At 50.7% G+C, this 22,823-nt stretch overlaps 1 long non-coding RNA gene across 2 annotated transcripts; it reads right to left on the reverse strand.

Moving 5' to 3' along the window:
• Positions 1-146: 146 nt before the first annotated feature.
• LOC123587879 lies at positions 147-14,369 on the reverse strand. 2 transcript variants are annotated; one of them, XR_006707577.1, is made up of 5 exons: positions 13,344-14,369; positions 7,708-7,778; positions 7,110-7,291; positions 4,427-4,586; positions 147-1,385 (listed from the first exon to the last, which is right to left on the reverse strand). It is a non-coding gene; the product is annotated as an uncharacterized LOC123587879 (long non-coding RNA). The 2 variants fall into 2 exon arrangements; XR_006707576.1 differs by lacking the exon at positions 147-1,385 and adding an exon at positions 3,758-3,944 and having other exon boundaries at positions 13,344-14,368.
• Between the last annotated feature and the right edge of the window lie 8,454 nt (positions 14,370-22,823).

A 22,823-nucleotide genomic window follows, 5' to 3' on the forward strand; every position in this document is an offset into this window, starting at 1 on the left:
TATTTATTTTTGAGACAAGGAGAGACAGAGCATGAACGGGGGAGGGTCAGAGAGAGAGGAAGACACAAAATCTGAAACAGGCTCCAGGCTCTGAGCCATCAGCACAGAGCCCGATGCAGGGCTCAAACCCACAAACCACAAGGTCATGACCTGAGCTGAAGTCGGACGCTCAACCGACTGAGCCACCCAGGCGCCCCGAGTGTTTCATTTTTTAATAGGTTTGCCTGACGGTCTTGCTTTCGAAGATGATTCTGATGGTCCAGAAAGAAGCCTGTTTACTAGTAGGCGTCAACGTTTGCCACGTGTCCAGACAGAATATCATCCAAAGATAAATAATCCACAGCAGGGGAATATTTGCCCTGAGTCTCCAGGGAATAGACCGAGTCTTTTTTACCTTCTTGATCTCAGATTTACGAATCTGACAAGTAAAACATGAGACCCTCCTAAGCCGGGGGACTTGGGGATTGTGACATCTAAAACCCCATGAGCTCAGTGGCTCCCTCCTCTTTAAATGGCGCCTTGTGTCACATAAACCATCCATTGTCCTGATCCAAGTCCAACATGACCATTTTCTGAGGCCGGTACGGAGTGTGCTTCACGACTCGTACTGATCGATTCCATTCATCCACCCTTAGCGCTGATGACACAAGAGTATTCCTTTAGGATTTTCTCCATTGGAAGCAACAAATGCCAACTCTGGATGACGTAAGCAAAACAGGACACTCTTGGAAGATTCCTGGGTAGCTCACAAGCACTGAAGAAAGGGCTCCGGAAAGACGAGAAGCCGGGCACTGTGGCCAGGAGCAGGGTGGCACTCTTCAAGGCACTGTGGTCTGCACAAATCAGCTCCAAACCCATTTATTCTTTGCGTCATCCCACTCAAGGCTTCGGTTTTCCGGAGAGCCCCACTCATTTTCCTGGCTATCACACTCAGCCCACGACTAGGGAAGGAGGGCACTTTGATTGGCAATCAACCCTTGGGAGAGGGGTGCTTCTCTAAAGCAACATAGGAGTAATGTTACTGGATAAGGGGAACGTATGCTACACGGGTGGAAATCATAGGTTTCTGCCGCTGCAGGGGATGTGCTAGGGCTCAGAGCGGAGGCGGACACAGTCAGGGGAGCTCACAGTGCATAGAATACATGGTCAGTTGCCCTCCTTAGCTACGGCTCTCAACTTCCTCAGACCAAGGTGTGACCATGTAATTAAGTTTTGAGTTCTGGCCAAAGGGATATAAGGCAAAACACCTTCGCTTTTAAGCTGGCTGGAACGAGGGGATGATGGCTTGACCCAAGGCAGCCATGTTGGGCCAAGAGGTCGCTTTGGGAGTGGAAGCATCCATGGCAGAACATCAAGCTCAGTCTTGACTGCTCACCTCTGAACTTCTGAAAGAGAGAAATCGATACCTGCCGTGTTTATGCAAGCAAAACCCAGGCTTTCTGTTCCCATCAATTGATCCCTAAGTAACGCAGAGTTCATGTGCTCTAACCACCATTCTAGAACTCAAAGCAAGGGCAACGGGAGATTCAGGAAGCCAACATCCTGAACTGCTCGGAGATGGAGAATCAAGGAAGGCTTCCTGGAGTACAGGGCTTTTGAGCCAAGGCTTGTGGAGTGGGAAAGGGACAGGGGTAAGAAGGAGGTCCCTCTGTCAGCCGAGGGGAAGAGCCTAAGGAAGACAAAGAACAGAAAATTTTCACCGAATGCACGTGACGGGAGCAGATTTGTCACATACAGGAGACTGAAGAAGAAAGATAACACTGACAAGCAGGTTGGGGTGGGTCCGATTCTGGAAAGTTCTGCACTCTAAGATAAAGAGTTCAGACTCTGTCCTCTTAGATCTGGGGTCAGCACACTTTTCCTGTCAAGGTCCAGATGGTAAATAGTTTAAGCTTTGTGGGTCACATATGTTCTCTGCCGCGACTACTTGACTCTGCCATTGCCAAAGACAAAAGCGGCCACGGACAATATGTACATGAATAGGCATGACTGTGTTCCAATAAAACTTGATTTATAAAAATAGGAGTCCAGCCCACAGATCTTGGCTTGCTGATCCCTGCTCCAGGCTTAAAGTCCCCAAAGTGGGTGGCCTGGACCACCGGTCCCTACATAGGGTTCGACAGAAAAGTAGTCCCGTCAGCAAACAAGATCAGAAGTGCTGCATTCTCTAGCCATCTCCTAGAGCCACACTGCAGAGCAGTAAAGGCTCTGATAAGTCGTGCAGCAAGGAAACGTGTTGTTCTCTGTTCAACTGCCAGCACTTCCTTAATTTATTTTATAAGACATCTTTCATTCCAAAGAGAAGACTTTGGAAAGCCTGCGTAAGTGATGAGGAGCCAGTGGACAGGCCCCACTAAGCCAGATGCTTCTAACTGCCAGACTGTGGTAGTTTTTACCAGCCCTCCGGGAAACGATTAAAGTAACATCGGTCTCGTAAGGTCTTCAAAATGCAACATTTATTCAATTCGCAGAACTCTCCTTAGTCTGCAGATGATGTCCTTGCTACTTTGGCGTCTAATTCTTTTCCTTTCGCAAAGTGCTGGTTTCACAGGAAGGTAACCATCGTTCTTCTAAATCCACTCAGTAGGCAAAATAAAGGGGCGCCTGGGTGGCTCAGTCGGTTAAGCGTCCGACTTCGGCTCAGGTCATGATCTCACAGTTTGTGAGTTTGAGCCCCGCGTCGGGCTCTGTGCGGACAGCTCGGAGCCTGGAGCCTGCTTCGGATTCTGTCTCTGTCTCTCTGCCCCTCCCCTACTCGCTCTCTGTCTCTCTGTCTCTCTCTCTCACATATAAAAAATAAAACATTAAAAAAATTTTTTAAAAAGTAGACGAAACAAAAAGCTATGACAAGGCTCAGAAAATGTTTTTGCTTTGATTTTTAATTGTGCCATATAGCGCACACCAAACGAGGCTCTACCCCGAATCGTCATAAAACGAACATCTGTGTAACCACCACCCAGGTCAAAACACTCCAATATCGCCAGCACCCCGGGAGCTCTCCTGCTGTCCCTCGTTTTTCGTCACCACCTCCCTGCTCTCCGGAGGAAACCACCACCCTGATTTCTGGCGCAATACTCCGTTTCCCGTTTTCCGACTGGAATTATGTCACCTATTCCTTCGTCCCTGGGGTTGATCTTTGCCCAACGTGTTCCTGACATCCATCGATGTTGTCGCTTCCGGCACAGGCTCATTGATTTTGGGGGATACGATCATCCCACTGCATGATGGGTAATTCCAATTTTTGCCACTTTGGACCTACTACCAACAGCGCCGCTCGGAACCTGTCGTGCATGCATTTTGTGACTCGGGCTTACACATCTGCTGGCACGCACACACACACACACGCACACACACATACACACACACCCCAAGCTGTGGCATTGCCGGATCACAGGTAAGAATACATCCGACTTTGGTGAGGTCTCCAAAGACACTGCGCCCATTAGGCCCTTTACATCCTCGCCAATACTCTGTATCGAGCGTCTTTTTTCATTTGAGCCGCTCTGATGGGTGTGAGTAGTATCTTATTGCGGCTTTAACCGACCCTCCTCTGATCGCTAAGAAGATGGAGCACCGGTTCATAGACGCGTTGACTGGACACTCTCCTTTGGAAAGCGCCTGTTCGAGTCTTGTTACGATTTGGGGGGGCGTTCTGTGCGTCTCCCGCCCAGAGCCCTTCCTCAGTCACGTGCATCTCCAGTACCTTCTCCAGCTCTTTCCACTCTCTGCACGTAGTTTGTAAGATTCTTATAAAGCAAAGTAGAGACCTGTTCATCTGCTTCCCCGGGCCGCTGCTGGCCGCTAGGACTTTCCACAGTGACATATCCAGGACACATTTGATCTCGCGGAGACGGAGCAGCCAAACCTTCCGTTTTACTCCGTTTGAATCTCGAAAGCCACATGCGGCTACCGTCTCGGGCAGGGCAGTTTCAGAGCCCGGCAGGCTGTAAAGAAAGGACAGCTTCACGAATGCATCAACCCTGCGGAGGGAAGACGTGATGGGAAACTGGCCTTTCGGGCGCCATCGGGCTGAAGAATTTAGCCGAACCTCCCGGGCACGACCACAGGAAGGGTCAAGTTCTTCCACGCCCACTCTTGCCCACCTGCACACAGCAGTCGGGGCGGCTTCTAACACTCACGCCCAGTCCCGTCCACCCCCCTGTCCAAGTCTGTTAGACAAACAACAGGAACACAGGACAGTCCTCCCTGACCGCCCAGACCCAGCCCGCCGTGCCCCACCCTCCAAGGCCACATCTGTTACGCCCGTGCTTTTCCTTCCTCACACTTCTCACAGCTCAAACCATCCATTGGTCTGATGTGTGACTTCCACCCCCGAATCACGTCCCCTGGGGGTGGGGGGGACAATACCTCCTCCTTTCCGCAATATCCCCAGTAGGCCGGCGCATAGCAAAATCTCCCCCCATACCTGTTCGGCGAATGAACGAGTCACAGACCGGCCACAAGCAGTGCCCCGTGAGGTCTTACAGGCTCAGGCTTTAGAGGCAGGCGAACGGGGTTGGAAGCCCCACCTCATGCCTTCCTGTCCCAAAGCGGACACCGACGTCTCCGTGACTCGGTTTCCCCCTCTGTAAAACAGGGATACTAACGATCACTCCTTCATGGAGGCGTCGGGTGAGTTAATACGCATGGCAAGTGTGGACATCACTGCCTGGAGTGGGAGGAACGCAATGACGTGAGTCCCGGAGGCAGGGAATGCCCCCCAAACACCATTAGTGACTTCGCCGCGACATACGACAGGCGGCCTTTTTGCTAACTCTCAAAAGACAATTCTCTGCCATTCCACAAGGCCACGGTCCTCAGTCTCCGCCGCATCCCCATCCCTGCGTTTTGTATTTCTGGTTGCTTTGGCCCCCATCCTCACTGGAATACAATTTCATGGGGTTTGGGAAGAGATGATGTTCCTTGAAACTTTCGCCCCACGGCTCTCTCGAGATCTCTCAGAGATAGAAAACTCGACTTGGCTCAGCGCAGAACCTGTTTGAACATTCGTTACACGTACTTCAAAACCCTTTGGACTTCTCGCCCGTTTTTACTCTTGGCAAAGAAGCAGCTTCCTGCTTCTGCGAAGTTAAGCTTTCAAGCTTTAGGGGGAAAAGGCTTTTTGGACAACAAACAGCCCTTTAAAAACAATATTTTGAGGAGCTAAGTGTAAATGAATCAGAAACACATGAATTAAGCCTCTCTTGATGTACACATGGGTTTAATAATTATCGGAGGTGGAGGAGAAGGGATGTGGGGCTGGAAAAGCCGTGTCTTGGGTTTTATCAAATCTAAAATGTTTGAGGAGTAATTCGAGACATTCCACACACCCCCCCCCCAAATGTAGCCAGATTTTCCGATTCCACTTCCAAGGAGTCACACAGGATCTTTCTAGTAACGACTGAGTGCTCCAGAGCACCAGGGTTTCATGGCTTCTGATTGGCTGGGCCTGACGCTATGATTTATGAGGCCATTCAAAGATTTATATATTGCCATTATAACAAATTCCTTCCAAACTGAACAGTACCCAAATGCAGCTTTATAAATATCTTTCCTGTTAGAAGCCTCTTTCTGATCACAAAACTCTCCTTCTTTGCCTTTTCCCCAGCCACCCCCCCCCAAGCCACAGATTCCCCCATGAGGTCCCGGACCAATGGCGAACGAGGGAATTAATTTTACCATGGCTGAAACGTGTTTCACTTTGGATTGAGTTTTAAATGACTTGGGTCTATATAAGCCGCGGGTCAAAAGGAGGTTAGAGCTAAAGGACTCATAAGTTAGGTGAAGGGTAGAAGGGGTGAAATTTTATAAATGCTTATGGCTTTCATAAAAAGAAAAGCTAAGTTGTGTTCGTGCCGAACACAGTCGAACACTCCATACATCAGGGCACGCCGTTTCCTAGAGGAAATGTCCCTTACTGGTTTGGCTTCTGCCTTTCTCCATTTCAATGACATCATCCGTGTTGGGTAAGTAACTTTTTCCACATGTCACCATCCATGCGTCCTTCTCCCAAATAAATTTTGAGTCACTCAAAGCTCTGAGGTATGCTAACTTCCATGGCTTAATGGGCAGCAGGAAAGGGGAGTGAAAAGTGGTAGGGGAAGGTCTTCCTGTTCTTTAAATTCATTGCCCCATAGGTCTTGTTTCCAATGACATGCTCACAAACCCCGTCTAACCATGGAGAGCAGAAGTTCTCAGGAAAAGAAATAACAGAGTTGAGCCGGCATGGGGTTCACGGGCCGCCCCAATGACTGCATTAGAAACACTCTCAGTGGGAGAGTGGACTGTTTTGGCAATTACACAAGGGGTGACGATTCAGTATCGCCACCTATGAGGCCATTTATATTAGTCAGCGAGGCCGCAACAATGCCGCGTAACGAGCTAGCCCCAGATTCGCTGGATTATGAGGACAGTCAGCTGTTCTCATGTTCACAGATCTGTGAGTCAACTACACTCAGCTGAGCTAGGATGGACCTCAGGCTCCGGATTGTGATTCTGAGCTCTGGGCTGGAAATTGAGTTCAGATCTGTTTCAAGTGTCTTTCCATCTGCCTTGCCCCAGCGGTCACCCAGATCATGTGGCCGCCTGTCACCCTCTGGAGCCCGGGTCTGCAATTCCTTCTTAGTTACAAACGCAGTCACTATGGCACACTGCTTTGTATTCTCTGCAACTCATGACTTAAGCACTGAAATGCCTGACACACATATTCCTGAGGCTGAGAGGAAGACACACAGGTGGTTACCAGACCCAGGAAGAGGGAGTCACGTAGTGAGGGCTCCCTGGATAGACGTAGCGACCTCGAGTCCAAGGGCACAGCCAGACCAAGGCAACCCGGAAGGTGGAGGGCAAAGGAGCCCGTTGATTCTATCCAGGTAGGTAGGCTACCTGAGCAGAGGACAGAGAACGAGGGGGAGAGGAGCTGGAGGGAGGCAGAAAAGATCCAGCGTGAACAAGGTGCTCAGAAAAGAAAGGACAAGAGGATGCTGGGTGTGCTCGTAGGTAAAAGGTAATAGACCTCAAAAGAGGTCAAGAGATCTGGATGCTCGACCCCGCTCTACCACGCACCAGCTGGAGACCTCAGCAAATCACTCCGCTTCTCTAAGTCTTACCTTTCCTCTTCTGCCAAAGAGGGTAATCAGATGTCCCCCGTTCACTTGAGACAGTGGCCTGGCGTTCAATAAGCAAACAGGTAGGAAGGAGTGCGTGCCAACTTCGTGAACGCAGATTTTCGTTCTCCGCTACATCTCTAACCCCTAGAACGGAGCCTAACGCGTGGCAGATGGTAATCCATCTGTGGGTAGAGAATAAGGCAATCAAAACCCAATCCGCGTCTCCTAGAATCCCCCCGGGGTGGACTCACAGCCTCGACCGCCCGGTACTAAGGCGGGCTGCACAAAACCTTCTCGAGGCGGTAGCCGTTGGATCCGCCTTTCAAACAGGCTGTGCCTTCAGCGTTGGCCATTCCGTTGGGGTCCCGAAGGCGGAAGTGGGTGTCGGGGAGAGTGAGGATCGCGCCATCGGTTGGAAAGCACAGAAACGGGTCACACTGGCTTCACCCAAAGGGAAGATTTATGGGTCCACACAACCAGAATGCCCAAGTCGGATGGGGCGAATCAGAAGAAGAACAGGGTTCAAACCAGCACCCCCGGCTGTTCTCCATCTCCCCACTGTCTTGGAAAGTGTTAGCCTTAGAAGGTGTTAGCTCACCTTTCAACTTCTGTACAAGCCCTCTCATGGGCCCATTCCGAGGAAGGCAGAGGGCTTCCTCTGGTGGCTCCCTTGGAAAGGAAAAAAGAAAACAATCTTAGGAGCCCAAAGAAGCATCTTCTCACATGTCACGGGTTCTGATCGGCTAAATACTCATCCCTGAGCCAACGGCCGCCGTCTGGGGACGGGCTTCACTCATTGCTCCCAACGGTTGGGCACAGGGCGTCGGGCCATCCCGCCCAAACACGTGTCTAGGAAGGACGAGCCCCTGCCCAGCCAGTGCTAATGGAAACAGAGTGGATTGCATGTTGGCCTGTCCTCTGCCCGCCACCTCACAGTTGGGTCACCTGCCTACAATGTCCAAATCTCTCTCCCCCACCTTCTCCCCATGGAGCCTGCCCCGTGGGGGGCATGCGGAAATACTTCAGCCCTGATATTTTTCACTGTGTCCGCAAAGGGGATTCATAACCTCTTGCCAAGTCTGCCTCTGGTGACCTCACACTGCTAGCTGGAAATCAGCCACGGGCGCATTTATTTACACCGGTGGGAAAAGCTACAGATCAGGAAGTCAGGGTACGTGAACGTCATCGGAGACCGGAGGTCCTCGGTTCCGAGTGTTTCCACTGCATCCTTCAGGAGCAGCGTCTGCTTGCCGTCTTCCCAGCCCAGCCTCCATCCGACCTCCACGGAGGTCTTCGGAAAACACAAATCTGGGGGCGCCTGGGTGGCTCAGTCGGTTGAGCATCTGACTTCGGCTCAGGTCACGATCTCACCATCTGTGAGTTCGAGCCCCGCATCAGGCTCTGTGCTCACAGCTCAGAGCCTGGAGCCTGCTTCGGATTCTGTGTCTCCCTCTCTCTCTCTTTGCCCCTCCCCCATTCTCACTCTGTCTCTCTCTCTCTCCCTCAAAAATAAACATTAAAAAAATTTTTTTTTTTTTAAAAAAGAAAAGAAAACACAAATCTGGCTAAGGGATTCCATGTAAATCCTTTTATTGTTACCTTTGGCCTTAAAATGATCTTTCCAGATTCATTTCCTCACCCAGTCTTTTGAGCTCAGGTCATAACAAGCCATTTGCTGTTCCCTAAAACATCAGGTTCTACACGTCGCTCCCTCCGCTTGGAATATCTTCTCCATCTGATAGACTCCCACTCCTCCATCAAAACCCGGCTCGAACGCTTATCCTCCGCCAGCCCTCCGGGGAACACTGACCGGGGATTCTGTGTACTCAGCACGTCTTGGTCCAGAACTTGCCGTGGCGAGTTGAATTACTCATGTACACATCCGTCACCCAAAGAAACAGACTGCCTGTTTCATTCATTGTCGTCTTCCCAAAGTCTAGCACAGGGCCCCACATACAGTGGGAAGTTCAGAAGGAACTCTCAAATGAACAGGGAAAAAAACCTGCATTAAGCCCTGGACCTTGGGACGGGGCTCAGAACACGGTCCCTGCCCTCCAAAAGCTCGGATCTTGCAGATAAACAAACAGGGGGGAGACCGATCCGGCCCATCTCTGCCCGCCTCCCACCTAGCATTTATTACGTGCTAAACATCTGTTTGCGGTAAGAAAGATGGTTAAAACCCTCCCTTGGCTGATTCAGGCCAGTGCGAAGGCGTTCTTGACTCAGCTGTCATTTGTACTACACCATCGTCACCAAACACCATTGAGTGTCCTTGTAGTATAAACAGGGCGAGTTGCAGAGACATAGAGCCCGCATTAAACTAATGACATCAACTCTCGGCAAACAGGAAAGAACAAACAAGCAGAGAAAGGGCTTTGTGCCCCGCGGTGAGGTGGGAACGGGAACGAGTAGCAATCTCATGCTGGGATCAGGGCACGGGGACACAGAGTACCAGGAAGTTGAGACGGCTTGGGTGGGAGAAGGGTCATGAATCACGGCCTCGCTGCGCTCTAAGGAGAACTGAAGGAACGATGGCGTGGGTGACCGGCAGACAAGGCAAAGGGGCAGTGACATTTTTCTGAGTGTTGTCTGTATGTCGGGCACTGGGCTGACCACTCTGCCCCTACCAGATCATCAGACACCCACAATAAGCCTAAGGTTAATATTCGCTTTGTACAGATGATGAAACCGAGGCTCAGCAGCGTAAAGATGCTTGCCTGAGACGGCACAGCCAGTGAAAAGGCTGGGTTTCCAATTCATCTCTGCCTGATTCCTGATCCTGATTTTTTTTAAGTTTTTTTTTTTTTTTTTTTACTATTTATTTATTTTTGAGGGAGAGAGAGACAGAGCGTGAGAGGGGGAGGGGCAGAGAGAGGGGGAGACACAGAATCCGAAGCAGGCTCCCGGCTCCGAGCTGTCAGCACAGAGCCCAATGCGGGGCTCAAACTCACAAACCACGAGATCATGACCTGAGCCGAAGTCAGACGCTCAACAGAATGAGCCACCCAGGTGCCCCTCCTGATCCTGATTTTTAATCATCGCACCTTACTACCACGGAGAAGTTAGAAAAGAACACAAGACAGGGCTTGACCCTCTTCTTCCAAGAAGGACCAAGTTTGGATCAGGTGTGCATAAGAAGTTGAGAATCAGCCATCCTTCGATTTATTCTGGACTCTGAAAACCCTGTTTGACCCCTCCCATACTCCTGCTGCTTTTTACCTGGCTGATTATTTTTCCCTGCCTTCGTTGTGGACTGTTAGGAAGGTAGAGACAAGAAAAGACTCTAAGATCCTAAAGGGAGAAAAACCCACAATATAAATCCATCACCTACACAGAATGCCAGGGTGGAAGGTCTCATCTGCCTCCTTCTCGAGAAGCATGACCTCCCACTAGCTCCTAAGTCAAATTTTTGTATCCCCAGCGAACCCCGCCCAGCAGGCACCCTCTGAATGTCTCTGGCACCAAATCTCTCTTTCATTCTTTAGCTAACTTCCTCTCTTGTCAATTTCACTGAGGTGTAATTGACAGATAGAAGTTGTGTATCCTTCAGGCACACAACTTGATGTCTTGATTACATGCATACATTGTAAAACAATCACCATCGCCTCCCCTTTGTGTGCGTGTGTGTGTGTGTGTGTGTGTGTGGTGTTGAGAACCCTTAAGACCTACTTTTCGCAAATTTCAAGCATACAACTTGTTAACTACAGTCACAGTGAGACCTCCAGAGCCTGCTCATCTGTCACAATTGAAAATTTAATATGGGAGAAAAATAATGCGTAAACTATGTACCCGATAAGGGATTAGTATCCAAAAAGTATATAGATATATACATGTACATATATACATATATATGCATATTATACATATATAATATATATTATATATATTATATATGTTATATATTATTATATATTATATTATATTATAATTATATTAAAAATATTATAATATAATTATATAATATAATTATATCATACTTATAATATATTATACTATAATATTATAATTACATTATAATTATTATAATATTATAATATATCAATATATATTATATATAATATATATAATATATTATATTATAATTACATTATAATATTATAATATAATATATTATATTATATTATATTATATTATTATATACTATATAATAATATAATATATATTATTATAATATATTATATACTATTATATAATATATAATATACATATTATATGTATATGTACACATAATATACATATACATATATATTATATATTAGTATCCAAAAAGTATATATCTATATACATATATATTTATTTATGTAATTCATTCAACTCAACAGCCAAAAAACAAACCCACAAACAAAACACAGCCCGATTAAAATCTGGGCAATGGACCGGGAGAGACATTTGCCCAAAGAAGCACACGAAAGGCCGAGATGCCTGAAAAGATGCTCCTATCGCTAATGATCAGGGGAATGTGAATCAAAGCCACACAGCGGTATCGCCTTCCCCCTGGCAGGACGGCTATCAGCCAAAAGACAAGCGATAAGGTGAGGATGTGGAGAAAAGGGACCCTCGGGCACTAGTGGATGCAAACGGGTGCAGCCGCTGTGGAAACAGTTCGGAGGCTCTTCCGATCTCCTTCTGTGCTTCCGGCCAGTGACTGGCTTGTAAATGGCACATTGTCGTGAGAGGTAATCTCAGTATTTCCCTTGCCCTCCCATGTGCTCCTGCCTAAAATGTCACCACAACGGCTCCCATCTGGGCCACGGGGCAGCTGGAGGTGTGCAAAAAGCCAGGGTAGGGAGGCAGGGACAGCTCGCACGCACCTGGGGGCTGGACCAGAGGCTATGGTGGGATGGGGGGGAGGAGGATCTAAACACAAAGTCAAGTTTCTCCTCTTTATTTAAAAATTACAAGGGCGGGGCACCTCGGTGGCTCTGTCCGTTAAGCGTCTGACTTTGGCTCAGGTCATGATCTCGCGGTTTGTGAGTTCGAGCCCCGCATCGGGCTCTGTGCTGACAGCTCGGAGCCTGGAGCCTGCTTCCGATTCTGTGTCTCCCTCTCTCTCTCTCTCTCTCTGCTCCCACTCTCTCTCCCTCTCTGAAAAATAAATGAACATTAAAAAATTTTAAACATTACAGACCTGTGTTTGGTGCAGACTCAACATCATGAGAAAAAGAGAAGCCGTAGTCAAGAGCCACGGGTCCCTAAGAAGCCAAAGGAAGCCTGCTATCTTTGTGAGTTTGCTAAGTATCATGCGTCCGTTAAATGCACGGGTTTTGGAGTGTGTCCAGTCTGGCGTTAATTCTCAGCTCCAGCCCTTGGCAGACCTGTGGTGGGTCGAGGAGTGGCCTCCCAAGGGACCTGTCTACTTGGGACCTCAGAATGTGGCCTTGTTTGGAATAAGGGTCTTTGCAGAGGTGATGATTCATGTAAGGATCTCGAGGTGAGGTCATCCCGGAGGATGATCTCTAAGTCCTACGACGTGTGTCACAAGAGACAGAGAAGAGAAGGCATATGGAGAAACCCAGAGGAGGACAGGCAGAGGCCGAACAGAGGCTGAGTCTACCATCCGAGAAACACCCGGAGCCCCCCGGAAGCTGAAGACATGAGGTCGGATCCTCCCCCTAGAGACCCCGGAGGGCGCGGGGCCGTGCTGACCACCCTGACTCCAGACTGTTTGCCTCCAGGACTAAGAGAGTCAGTTTCTGTTGTTTTAGGCTCCCCACGTTGGCAGTCCTTGAAACCAATGCCGATGTGAGGCCAGGCAAAGCCATTTCATGTCCCCTCTGGAAGCCTCGGCTTCCCATCTTTAAAATGGGTACAATAATAATATCTCGAGATCGGGGGCGGGGGGGAGGACGTACTCAGGGTAGAGCTCAGGCCACAGTAGCTGCTGTCCTTGTCGTTGCGACAAGCCTGTCCACTTGATCCCCGAACTGGCTATCCCCACGCCCTGAAACAAAGGTCTGGGGTCCAAAGAGAAAGTGAAAGGGGGCAGTGTCTGTCACCCTCCTAGACTCGCCCCGGGCGTCAGAGGTGGGCGCTGGGAAAAGCAAGGTACAAGCAGAGAAGACTCCAGATAACACGGGGAGGTCAGGGACCCCAGGGACAGGCTGCAGAAATGCAGAGAGAGACAGAGAGAGAGATCGTACTCCTTCTGATGCTTCTGACAGTTCCTGGAACACAGCCGTGCGTCTTTCTGACTTGTTTTCCCATAAAATGGGGTTGATAATAATAGAACCTCACCTCGCGAGATTGTTCTGGGGACAGAAGGAAAGTCTGGGTGACATGTGCTTCACGGAACGCTCACTCGCTTCATTCACTGTTGGGCCCTCCTGTGGGCCAGGCACCGCGCTGGGCGCATAAAAACCGCTCAGCAGACGGGTCTCCAGGGTTTCTGTTCCTGTTATGATTATCGGGTCCGCTGGAAACGGCAGGACTGACCGCGGGCCCCTCTGCCTGCGGAAGAAGGACGCGAAGGGACCGGGCCTTCCTCTCCTCCCTCATTCCCAGTCAGCGCCCACACGTCCTCTCTGACGTCCCTGCTAGAAGCATCCACCCATCGTGCAAAGGTCTTTCTGGGCCACGACGGAGGAGGGTTCTGTGAGCAACTTCCTCCTACCCCGGCGCACCGTGGGAAAGTGCCCCGAGGACACAGCCCCCGCTTCCCAGAATTGCATCAGGGGTTGTGGGGCACTCATAAAACTCACCAGTGACCTCAAGCTAATCGGACTGCTCTGTTGAGAAACAGGATGCAGGGACTTCACAAGCTCCGCCGTGCCCTCAGACCCAAGGAGAAAGATCACTTATTCATTCTGTCAGTAAATAGGGATTGAGCATTTTATGTGTCGGGGGCGGCTCTGGGCTCTGGGGAGACACAGGGGGAGAACAAACGATGTCCCTTCCATCCCGCAGCTAACAGCTCTATTCGTGGTACAGATCAATCCGTTATTTCAAATCAGAAATGAGATCTGGGGGACGTTACCCAACATGATGAGAGGGTTTGCCCAGGCATCTGACCGTGGAGTTGAGGAGAGGGGACAGATTGGGGAAGGCTAAGGGTAACAAGTAGGGGTTAACCAGGCCAGCGGGGGAGTGGAGAGGGTTCCAGGCAGCTGTGCAAAGGCCCTGTGGCTACAGGGAGTTTTGCCGGAGGGCAGAGGGCAGTGGAGAATAGGGAAAGTGAAAGAGCTGGGAGAGGGCAGGGGTGAGACTTAGGGCCCTCTAAGCCTCGGGAAACACCAATCTTTAGTAACAGCTGACATTTCTTGACCACGGCCTCGGTGCCAGGCGCTGTGCGAGCGATCTGCATGGGTTGACTCGGTCACTACCCCCCACAGGCTCGTGAGACTGGCGTGTGCCCTTCCCAGGTAGGAAACCCAGGTCAAGGAGACTGAGTCATCCGCTCAAGCAGCAGAGGAAGTCCTTGAGGTGCTTTACCTTGGAGCTGTGGGCTTTTGTTTCGTTTGCTTCCTTCCATCAAAGTAAAAGAACGACGAGGAGAGTTTTGGGAAAGGGAGTTGGCGTAAGGTGAGGCTGGGTCGGCGTGCCTGACGGGAGCACAGCTCCCAGGACAACCGGATGGGCCACCGTGATATTCCCATTCTGCATCTAAGTGGCACTTGGCTTTTCTCGGCGTGGTTCCCTTCCGCTTTCAAGGTAAGTGTTATTGGCTCCACTTTGCGGGAGGGAAACCGAGGCCGTGAAAAGCCAGACGACCCGCTCTGAGGCAGAGGGCTCGCAAGTGCTAAAACCACAGCATTTGCACTCCCCTTCTCCGACTCCCAAACAGGTGCCACTTTCCCCTGCCACCCCCTGCCTCCCCGGGGCCATCAGGGGTCTCATCCCGACACCATCCCCTGCCAAGGCCATGTTCACAAACTCACGGGAAGAGGACATGTTCATTAGGAGCTTTCCAGCACTCGCATCTGAGGTCTGCACTCTCGAGTGGCAAAGGAGGCAAGTGTCACGGTTATCAGGAATTTCAGTCATAGGGAGTCGCTCTCCGTAGGCCAGGATCCACACTGCCTTCTGGTCTCGGAGTCTGGAATCCTGGGCGTATTTCCCCGGATTCTCTGAGCCTGAATTCCTCATTCCGAAAAGGACCGTTAAAACCATTGTGGGTTTGTTTTTTATGTATATTTATTTTGAGAGAGAGAGAGAGAGAGAGAGAGCAAGCCAGGGAGGGGCAGAGAGAGAGAGGGAGAGAGAGAATCCCAAGCAGGCTCTGCCTTGTCAGCTCGGAGCCCGGGACCCGATGCAGGACTCAAACTCATGAACCGCGAGATCATGAGCTGAGACGAAATCAAGAGTCGGACACTTAACCGACTGAGCCACACGGGCGCCCCTAAAACCATTGTTTTGTAAAAGGACGCCCCAGACCACGTGAGAAGTATGGGGGTGGGGGGTCCTGGTGAACCCCCCGGTGTTGCCCCCGCTGCCCGTAGAGTCTGTCGTGATCAGGATTCCAGGCATCAGCCTTAGTCTTCACCCTTCGCCGGGCAGGGTCCCCACCATTCGGGATGACGAATGCCTTGTCCCCAAGAACTCCCCTCATGAAAACAAGAGCCCGATGCACTCATGAGACAAGGCATCTGGTCAAAGACCCTTAACAAACGAGTTTGGGAACAACGACCGAAAAGACATGATCTGTGGTTGAGTCGTCGGCTCGTCGGGGAAAGAATACAGGGGAACTTGAATCTGTGAGCAAGTCTGCTCACCCAGGTTATAAGCTAGCTAGACGGGCAGACTTCCGCTGGAATATTCTGTGCGCCTCCCCGCCTCCCTGCAGGAACATCCCCAGGACATCCTACCCCCCCCCCCCATTGGACACCTCAGTTCCCACCCCCAGCCGTGAAAGGAAAAACTGGGTTGACAGCTACATTTTATTGAGCACGTAATCTTGCCAGATGCCACGCTACCGTTGACATGAGCTGACGGACATTGCCAACCACTTAAACATCCCTGTTACACCCATTCTACAGATGAGAACCCTGAGGTTCATGAAGCCACTTGCCCAAGAGACAGAGCCAGCTTTTGAAACCCAGGCTGCTTGACCCTACACTCTGAGAACACGTTGTTCCAGAGCCCCGCTGGTGAATGCCCAAGCTCTTCTCGGTTCTCAAGACTGCACAGTTCTCAGGTGTAGACCGCACCCCACCCCACCCCTGCCCCCCAATGATCCTTGGCTCTGCTTCCTGGAGATCTTCTTATAAACATTATTCTTCCATAGGTCAGTCTTGGCAGCCCCAGGCAGGGTCAAGGGACAGCCAGGCTAGGGAAGTTGAGTATCTAGGCCATAAATCCCCTGTCTCCGACGTGCCTCTTAACTGCTTATCTTTGGAAAACACGATCCGGGATAAGCCAGGGGAACGGCAGACCAAGTTGTAAAGCAGCTGTCCAGGGGACACGGGGCATCCCAGGTTGCGTTCCTGACGTCTCGACTGGGCGATGGCTGAAGACCGGCCCACTCTCCCCTGCCCCTGGGGAACAGCCTGACCCATTGAGACGACACAGGAGAGTCACCGTAGGTCTTTTCTCTCATCTGTCCTCAAGACATGCATACTTGCCAGATCCCCTCTGAGCCATTACCCCGTGTCTGTCCTGCACCCCCTGATTTGTTTCAGATGTGTGAATATGATATGAAAGCTCCAGTTTCAAAGGCCCTGTGGATGAAGGTTCCAGCCTCTTGGGCCCTGAGCTCTGCGTTAAGGTCCTTTCCCATGGATGGATGGATGGATGGACGGACGGACGGGAGCATCACACATCATGGCGGTGGCATCCTCTTCCCAGTGGTTTCGTCCTTCTGACAGAAAGGGCACCAGAAGCCCCTCCCGCCAGAGTGAGGCAAGCGGAAGAAAGCTGGGGACAAGATTATGCTCTTGCCAACCCAGGGGCGAGCAGTCAGAAACCTCAGATGACCGCGCGTTAGGGTGGGGAAGCAGGGGAGAGCACTCAGTGAACCTAGGATCACTGCAGCCTGTTTTCCGACAGCAGCGTCTGGGAGCCGAGGCTGGCTCCCCGGCCTCGGCTGTGCATCACCATCATAGCGGGACAGTTCCTTAAATACCATCGCTTGGACCAACCCCCAGAGACTCCAATTTAATTGGTCAGAAGCTGGCCTTGGATGTTGAACTGTAACTTTTCTTGTGTTTGTTCTCTTGTTAAGTTCCGGAGATGATTGTTTGTTCTCTACTGCTGTGTGACAAATCACCACAAACAAAGGGGCTCAAAACACCCCACATTTATTATCTCATGGTTCCTGTGGGTCAGGAATGTGGACATGACTCGGCTGGAACCCCAGCATCAGCACCTCCCACAAGGCAACAGTCAAGGTGTTGGCCGGGGCGGGGGTCACATCTGAAGGCTCAACTGGGACGGGTCTGCTCCCCTTAGGCTTTAATATTGTTCCAGTTTCTTGCAGGCTGTAGGACCTCGCTGGGTGTTGGTGAAAGGCCACTCTTGGTTTTCTGCCACAGGGGCCTCCCCAACCTGGCCTCTTGCATCACGGAAGCCAGCAAGGGAGAGAGTCGGCTAGGCAGATAATAGTAACAATCTTACGTAACACATCATAGACAGCCTATCTCCTTTGCCCTGTGCAAGTCACATGTCCTGCCCATGCCACGGCGTGAATACCAGGAGGCAGGGCTCATTGGGGAGCATCCTAGCGTCTGTCTTCCACAGGGTTACTAATGGGCAGCCAGGGTTGAGAACCGTTAATCGACGGCAAATCCCTCAAACCAAACTTGTACTTCTCGTGTTGTAAAAAGCATAGAGGGGCGCCTGGGTGGTTCAGTCGGTTAAGCGTCCAACTTCGGCTCGGGACACGATCTCGCGGTCTGTGAGTTCGAGCCCCGCGTCGGGCTCTGTGCTGACAGCTCAGAGCCTGAAGCCTGTTTCAGATTCCGTGTGTGTGTGTGTGTGTGTGTGTGTGTCTTTCTCTCTGCCCCTCCCCCACTTACTCTCTGTCTCTCTCTCTCTCTCTCTCAAAAATAATAAACATTAAAAAAACTTGAAGTGCCGTATTTCCCCGATTCTCAGAAAAAGTACTAACATCCAAATACATAGTAAAACAGTTGCATACCATTGATACAGTGTGTTTACGTTTGTCTCCCTCGATCATCGTTAATACGTGACGTATATTATTATTGCAATCATCCTGTGAGTCCCCTCGTTCTTCCTTTGCTCCCTACAGTCCAGCCTCGGCACAGCCATCAGAGGTGGCCTCATAAAATCTAAGTCAGATCAGGTCCCCCTCCCCAACTATGCAAAACCCTCCCACAGCCCCCATCTCGTGCAGAGTAGAATCCAAAGTCCCTGACACAGGATCAGGCCCCCTCGGCCTTTCTGGCTTCATTTTCTACCCCCTTTCCTTCACTCACTCTGCTTCGACCATGTCAGCCTTCCTGCTGTTCTCTGTGTATGCACAGCACGGCCCACCCCAGGGCCTTTGCACTTGCGTGCCCGGGACACCCTTGCTCTGGTTATTTCTATGCCTCACTCCCTCACTTCCTCCCCATCTCTGCCCAAATGTTGCCTTCTCAGAGAGGACTTCCAAGCCTATTGTGTTTATTAAAGAGTTTCCTTATTTCGCTTTAATTGACTTATTTAAGTGGTACTTACCGCGTGTTTCCTGTCTGGCTCCCCAAACCAGAAGGTACATCCCCTGAGCCGTATTCACTGCTAGGTCCTCTGCACCTAACCGGTTCTGGGTCATAGCTGGCACGCAAATATTTTTTTAAGGAATCACACACGGATGGTGTCTAAGGATTAATAACATATGAGAAACACACCAATTGTTTTTGACTCTTTAGTTAAGTAAAAAGTACTGTTAACCTCAAGGACCTGAGGGCCAGAAAAAACAGGTCATTGGTGGGGTCCCCAAGTGGCAGGAATGGCGGTGCTGGTATTTCACCCTTGTCCTTGTGGCTTCAAAGCCCGAGGCCTTCCCCTTGCCCTCTGCAGGGCCCCGTGTGAGGTCAGAGGGCAGCTGAGTCTGAGCGACAGCACATCGAGCCGTCTCCGGGGAACCCAGAGGGTTTGGAGCCCCTTGGGGTCCAGGCTGTTTCTCCAGGAGCCTCACCCCCCCCCCCCCCCCCCCCGCCTTGAGCGCTACAGGCAGGATATCAAATACCCAAACCAGCTACACAGATGGAGGTCAGTGCTGTTGCCCCGGAGAATCCTCAGGGACCCCGCTCGGAGAAAGGAGTGAGAGAATGGCCTTCCCTGGCTTTCGTAACCTTAAAGAACTTTCCTCCAAGGGTGTCGCCTACCACGATCACAGAGCCAGAGCGGGGATGAACGCTTCCTAAGTTATCTGTACAAAGGTTTGTCTAAACCGGATTATACCACCTGCCGCTCGAAAACCAGATCAAGACCGAACCTAGAGAAATGCATATTGCCTTCCAGCACCGGTCGACTCAGTTCCTCCCAAGAATACACCAGAAGGATTTATAGGAAGGCTGTACTTACCTGGGTCCCAATCCTGTCTCTGCCACTTACCGGCTGTGTGATCTTAGACCACTTACTTAACTTCTCTGTGTCTCAGCCATAAAATGCGGACAGGTCAAGTCTCCCAGGAGCGGGGGAAGGACTGAACGAGATGGTCTGGGCAAAACACGCGGCCCGTACTAAATACTCCATAAACAGTACGAGGTCACTTTTTGTTTCAAGTCCGCGGGCGGGCGTCGTCCTTTATTTCAAACCAACAGCCGGCTTTTGTGCACAGGGCAGTGTGCATCTTCCACAGAGAGGACGAGCGGTTTCACTCCAACACGCCATCAACCTCAAAAATATTCGATGTTTTACTATGTCCCTCCCCGTGTCTGTCCTCCTCACGGCGCGAGAAGCACAGACCAACGAAAACACACAACCGAGGGTAAATACGTAATAAACAGGCAAACTGGGGCGGGGGGGACTGCGGCCCACGAGGAGCCACGCGCCCCGTCTGAAAGGGCCACCTTCCTCCCTTTCTGCCACCTCCTGCCAATTAGCGCATGAGCCCCGTGTGGCTACGTGTCTCAGCTTTTTGAGGCTAACTGAAAAATTGAGATGGTTCTAGAAATGACCCTGATATACAGTGTTGCCCCAGTAGACTTTTTTTTTTCAATAGACTGTTTTTTAGAGCTATTTTAAGGTCACAGAAAATTGAGAAGTGACAGAAATGTCCTATTTACCCCTCAGCCCCACATGTGCACGGCCCCCCCCCATTCCGAACACCCCCTCCGTCATCACCAGAGGGTACGATCTGTGACAGTGAGCCAGGCTGCATGGACACATCATCACCCGGGAGCCCACTTTCCACTCACCTTCAGTAGGTTCACTCTTGGTTGGTATGTGTTTTGAGTTTGGACAAACGTATAACGGCATATATTCGCCCTCACAGTATATCGTACCGAGTGGTTTCACTCTGCGAAAATTCCTCCTCCGAAGCCCCCAGTACCTGGCCATCACCGATCTTTCTATTGTCTCCATAGGTTTGCCCTTTCCAGAACGTCCCGTAGCTGGAATCATACAATATGTAGCCTTTTCAGACGGGCTTCTTTCACGTACTAATATGCATTTAAGGGGCGCCGGGGTGGCTCAGTCGGTCAAGCGTCCGACTTCGGCTCAGGTCATGATCTCGTGGTCCGCGAGTTCGAGCCCCGCGTCGGGCTCTGTGCTGACAGCTCGGAGCCTGGAGCCTGCTTCGGATTCTGTGTCTCCCCCTCTCTCTGGCCCTCCCCTGCTCATGCTCTGTCTCTCTCTCTCAAAAATAAATAAACATTAAAAATAAATAAATAAACATTAAAAAAAATTTTTTAAGTAATACACACGTAAGTCTCCCCTGCATCTTTTCATGGTCTGATCGCTCATTTTACCACTGAATATTATTCCATCGCGTGGATGGGCCACACTTTACATTTATCCATCCCCTACTGAAGGACATCTTGGTCACTTCCGAGCCTTGGCCATCGTGACCAAGCTGCTATAAACATCTGCGTTCAGGTTTTAGAGTGGGCGTCAGTTTTCAGCTCCTCTGCATAAATGCCAAGCAGTGCCGTTGCTGGATCGTACGGTAAGAATGCGTTTAGTTTTGTAAGGAACTGACACACTGCCTTCCGAAGCGGCTCTGACACCTGTCATCCCCACCAGCAGTGAATGCGTTCCTGTCGCTTCACATCCTCACCAGCGTTTGGTGATGTCAGTATGCTGGTGTACTTGGGTCTCGTTGCTCCCTTCCAAGAGATTTTTTTTTAATTTTTTTAATGTTTTTTTTTTTTTTTTTTTTTTTGAGAGAGAGAGAGGGAAAGAGAGAGACAGAGCGTGAGCAGGGGAGGGGCAGAGAGAGAGGGAGACACAGCATCCGAAGCAGGCCCAGGCTCCGAGCCGTCAGCCCAGAGCCCAACACGGGGCTCGAACTCACGGACCGCGAGATCGTGACCTGAGTCGAAGTCGGACGCTTAACCGACTGAGCCCCCCAGAGGCCCCCTCAAGAGAGTATTTAAAACACCCCATGAACCCCCCCAAAAGGAAAAAAAAAACTTCTGCTTAGCCAGCAACATCTGTTCTAGAACAGCAAAAGTGGACAGCGTTCTACAGAGCAGATCTATCTCCCAAGTGGGGTGGCCAAGCCCCGAGGGCTTACAAGCCAGGAACACAGTAACACTTGGATTGACATTTGTCTTTTTATGTCATGCTTTTTAAAGCTCCGATTTTGCGCACGCGTGGCTTTGTGCCTGCCGTGTATTTGCAATGTGGCAGATTTGCTGTTTCCCTAGGGTACCTGCCGTGGCTTGCCCAACTGCAGCGGCAACCGTGGTAAGCGGCTGTGTGTGTGTGTGAGTCTCCAGTGCAGGATCCCACATCCCACTCGCTCCCTGCAGCTTTCTGCCCCGTGCCCCAGGACCTTGGCCGTCTTCTGGAGAGCGTGCTGCCCCCCGTGCAGTATAGCCCGGAAGGGCACAGGTGTTGATGGTCCGGGATACTACTCTTGGTTGATGGGTCTCAGACACAGACGGATAAACGTCCCAGCCCCCCCACCTCTGGACGGACAATTCCCGGAGACAAACTCAAGCCCAGTTGTCCACAGTGACAATCCACTCACGAGCACGTCATGACGATGACTCTGCCTCCCATCCCGGCTCCCTCCCCTGACTCTGTCACTCCTGCCACCTGGGATCCCACCCAGGTAAACTACCTGCACACAGACCTTCTCAGGCTCCGCTATCAGAGGAATGCAAACAGACAGTGCCTAATAAATGCACACTATTGTTCATATTTAGTCACGCCTAAATAGATATACAGCTTTGGGCAATCTTACCCAAAGCGGTATAGAATCAAAACCTAGCGACTTTATAGACCACGACGCCAATGCATTCAGTACGCGGACATGGGGCCGAGTCCCAGGCTGGAGGACGCGGGTGGTTGGTACTATTCTCTGTCACCAACCCCCAAACAGTCCTGGCTGAGACTGACAAACATTTCCAGAGAACACGGCTCCTGCATTTTTTTTTTTTTTTTTTTGGCAATAGTCTTTATTTCACAGGGCAACTTGAGATTTGTAGAAACATGGTCCAGAAAGGACAGAGAGTTCCCCGACCCCCCTCCACGCCCCCCCCCCCACATCCCACCTCAGTTTACCCTACTATAAACAGCTTCCACTCGCGTGGTACGTTCGTCACAATTGATGAACCAATATTGAGATGTTCTTAGTAATGAAAGCGCATCGTTTACATTAGGGCTCAC

The sequence above is a fragment of the Leopardus geoffroyi genome, chromosome D3, assembly GCF_018350155.1.
Source record: "Leopardus geoffroyi isolate Oge1 chromosome D3, O.geoffroyi_Oge1_pat1.0, whole genome shotgun sequence".
Classification (NCBI taxonomy): domain Eukaryota; kingdom Metazoa; phylum Chordata; class Mammalia; order Carnivora; family Felidae; genus Leopardus; species Leopardus geoffroyi.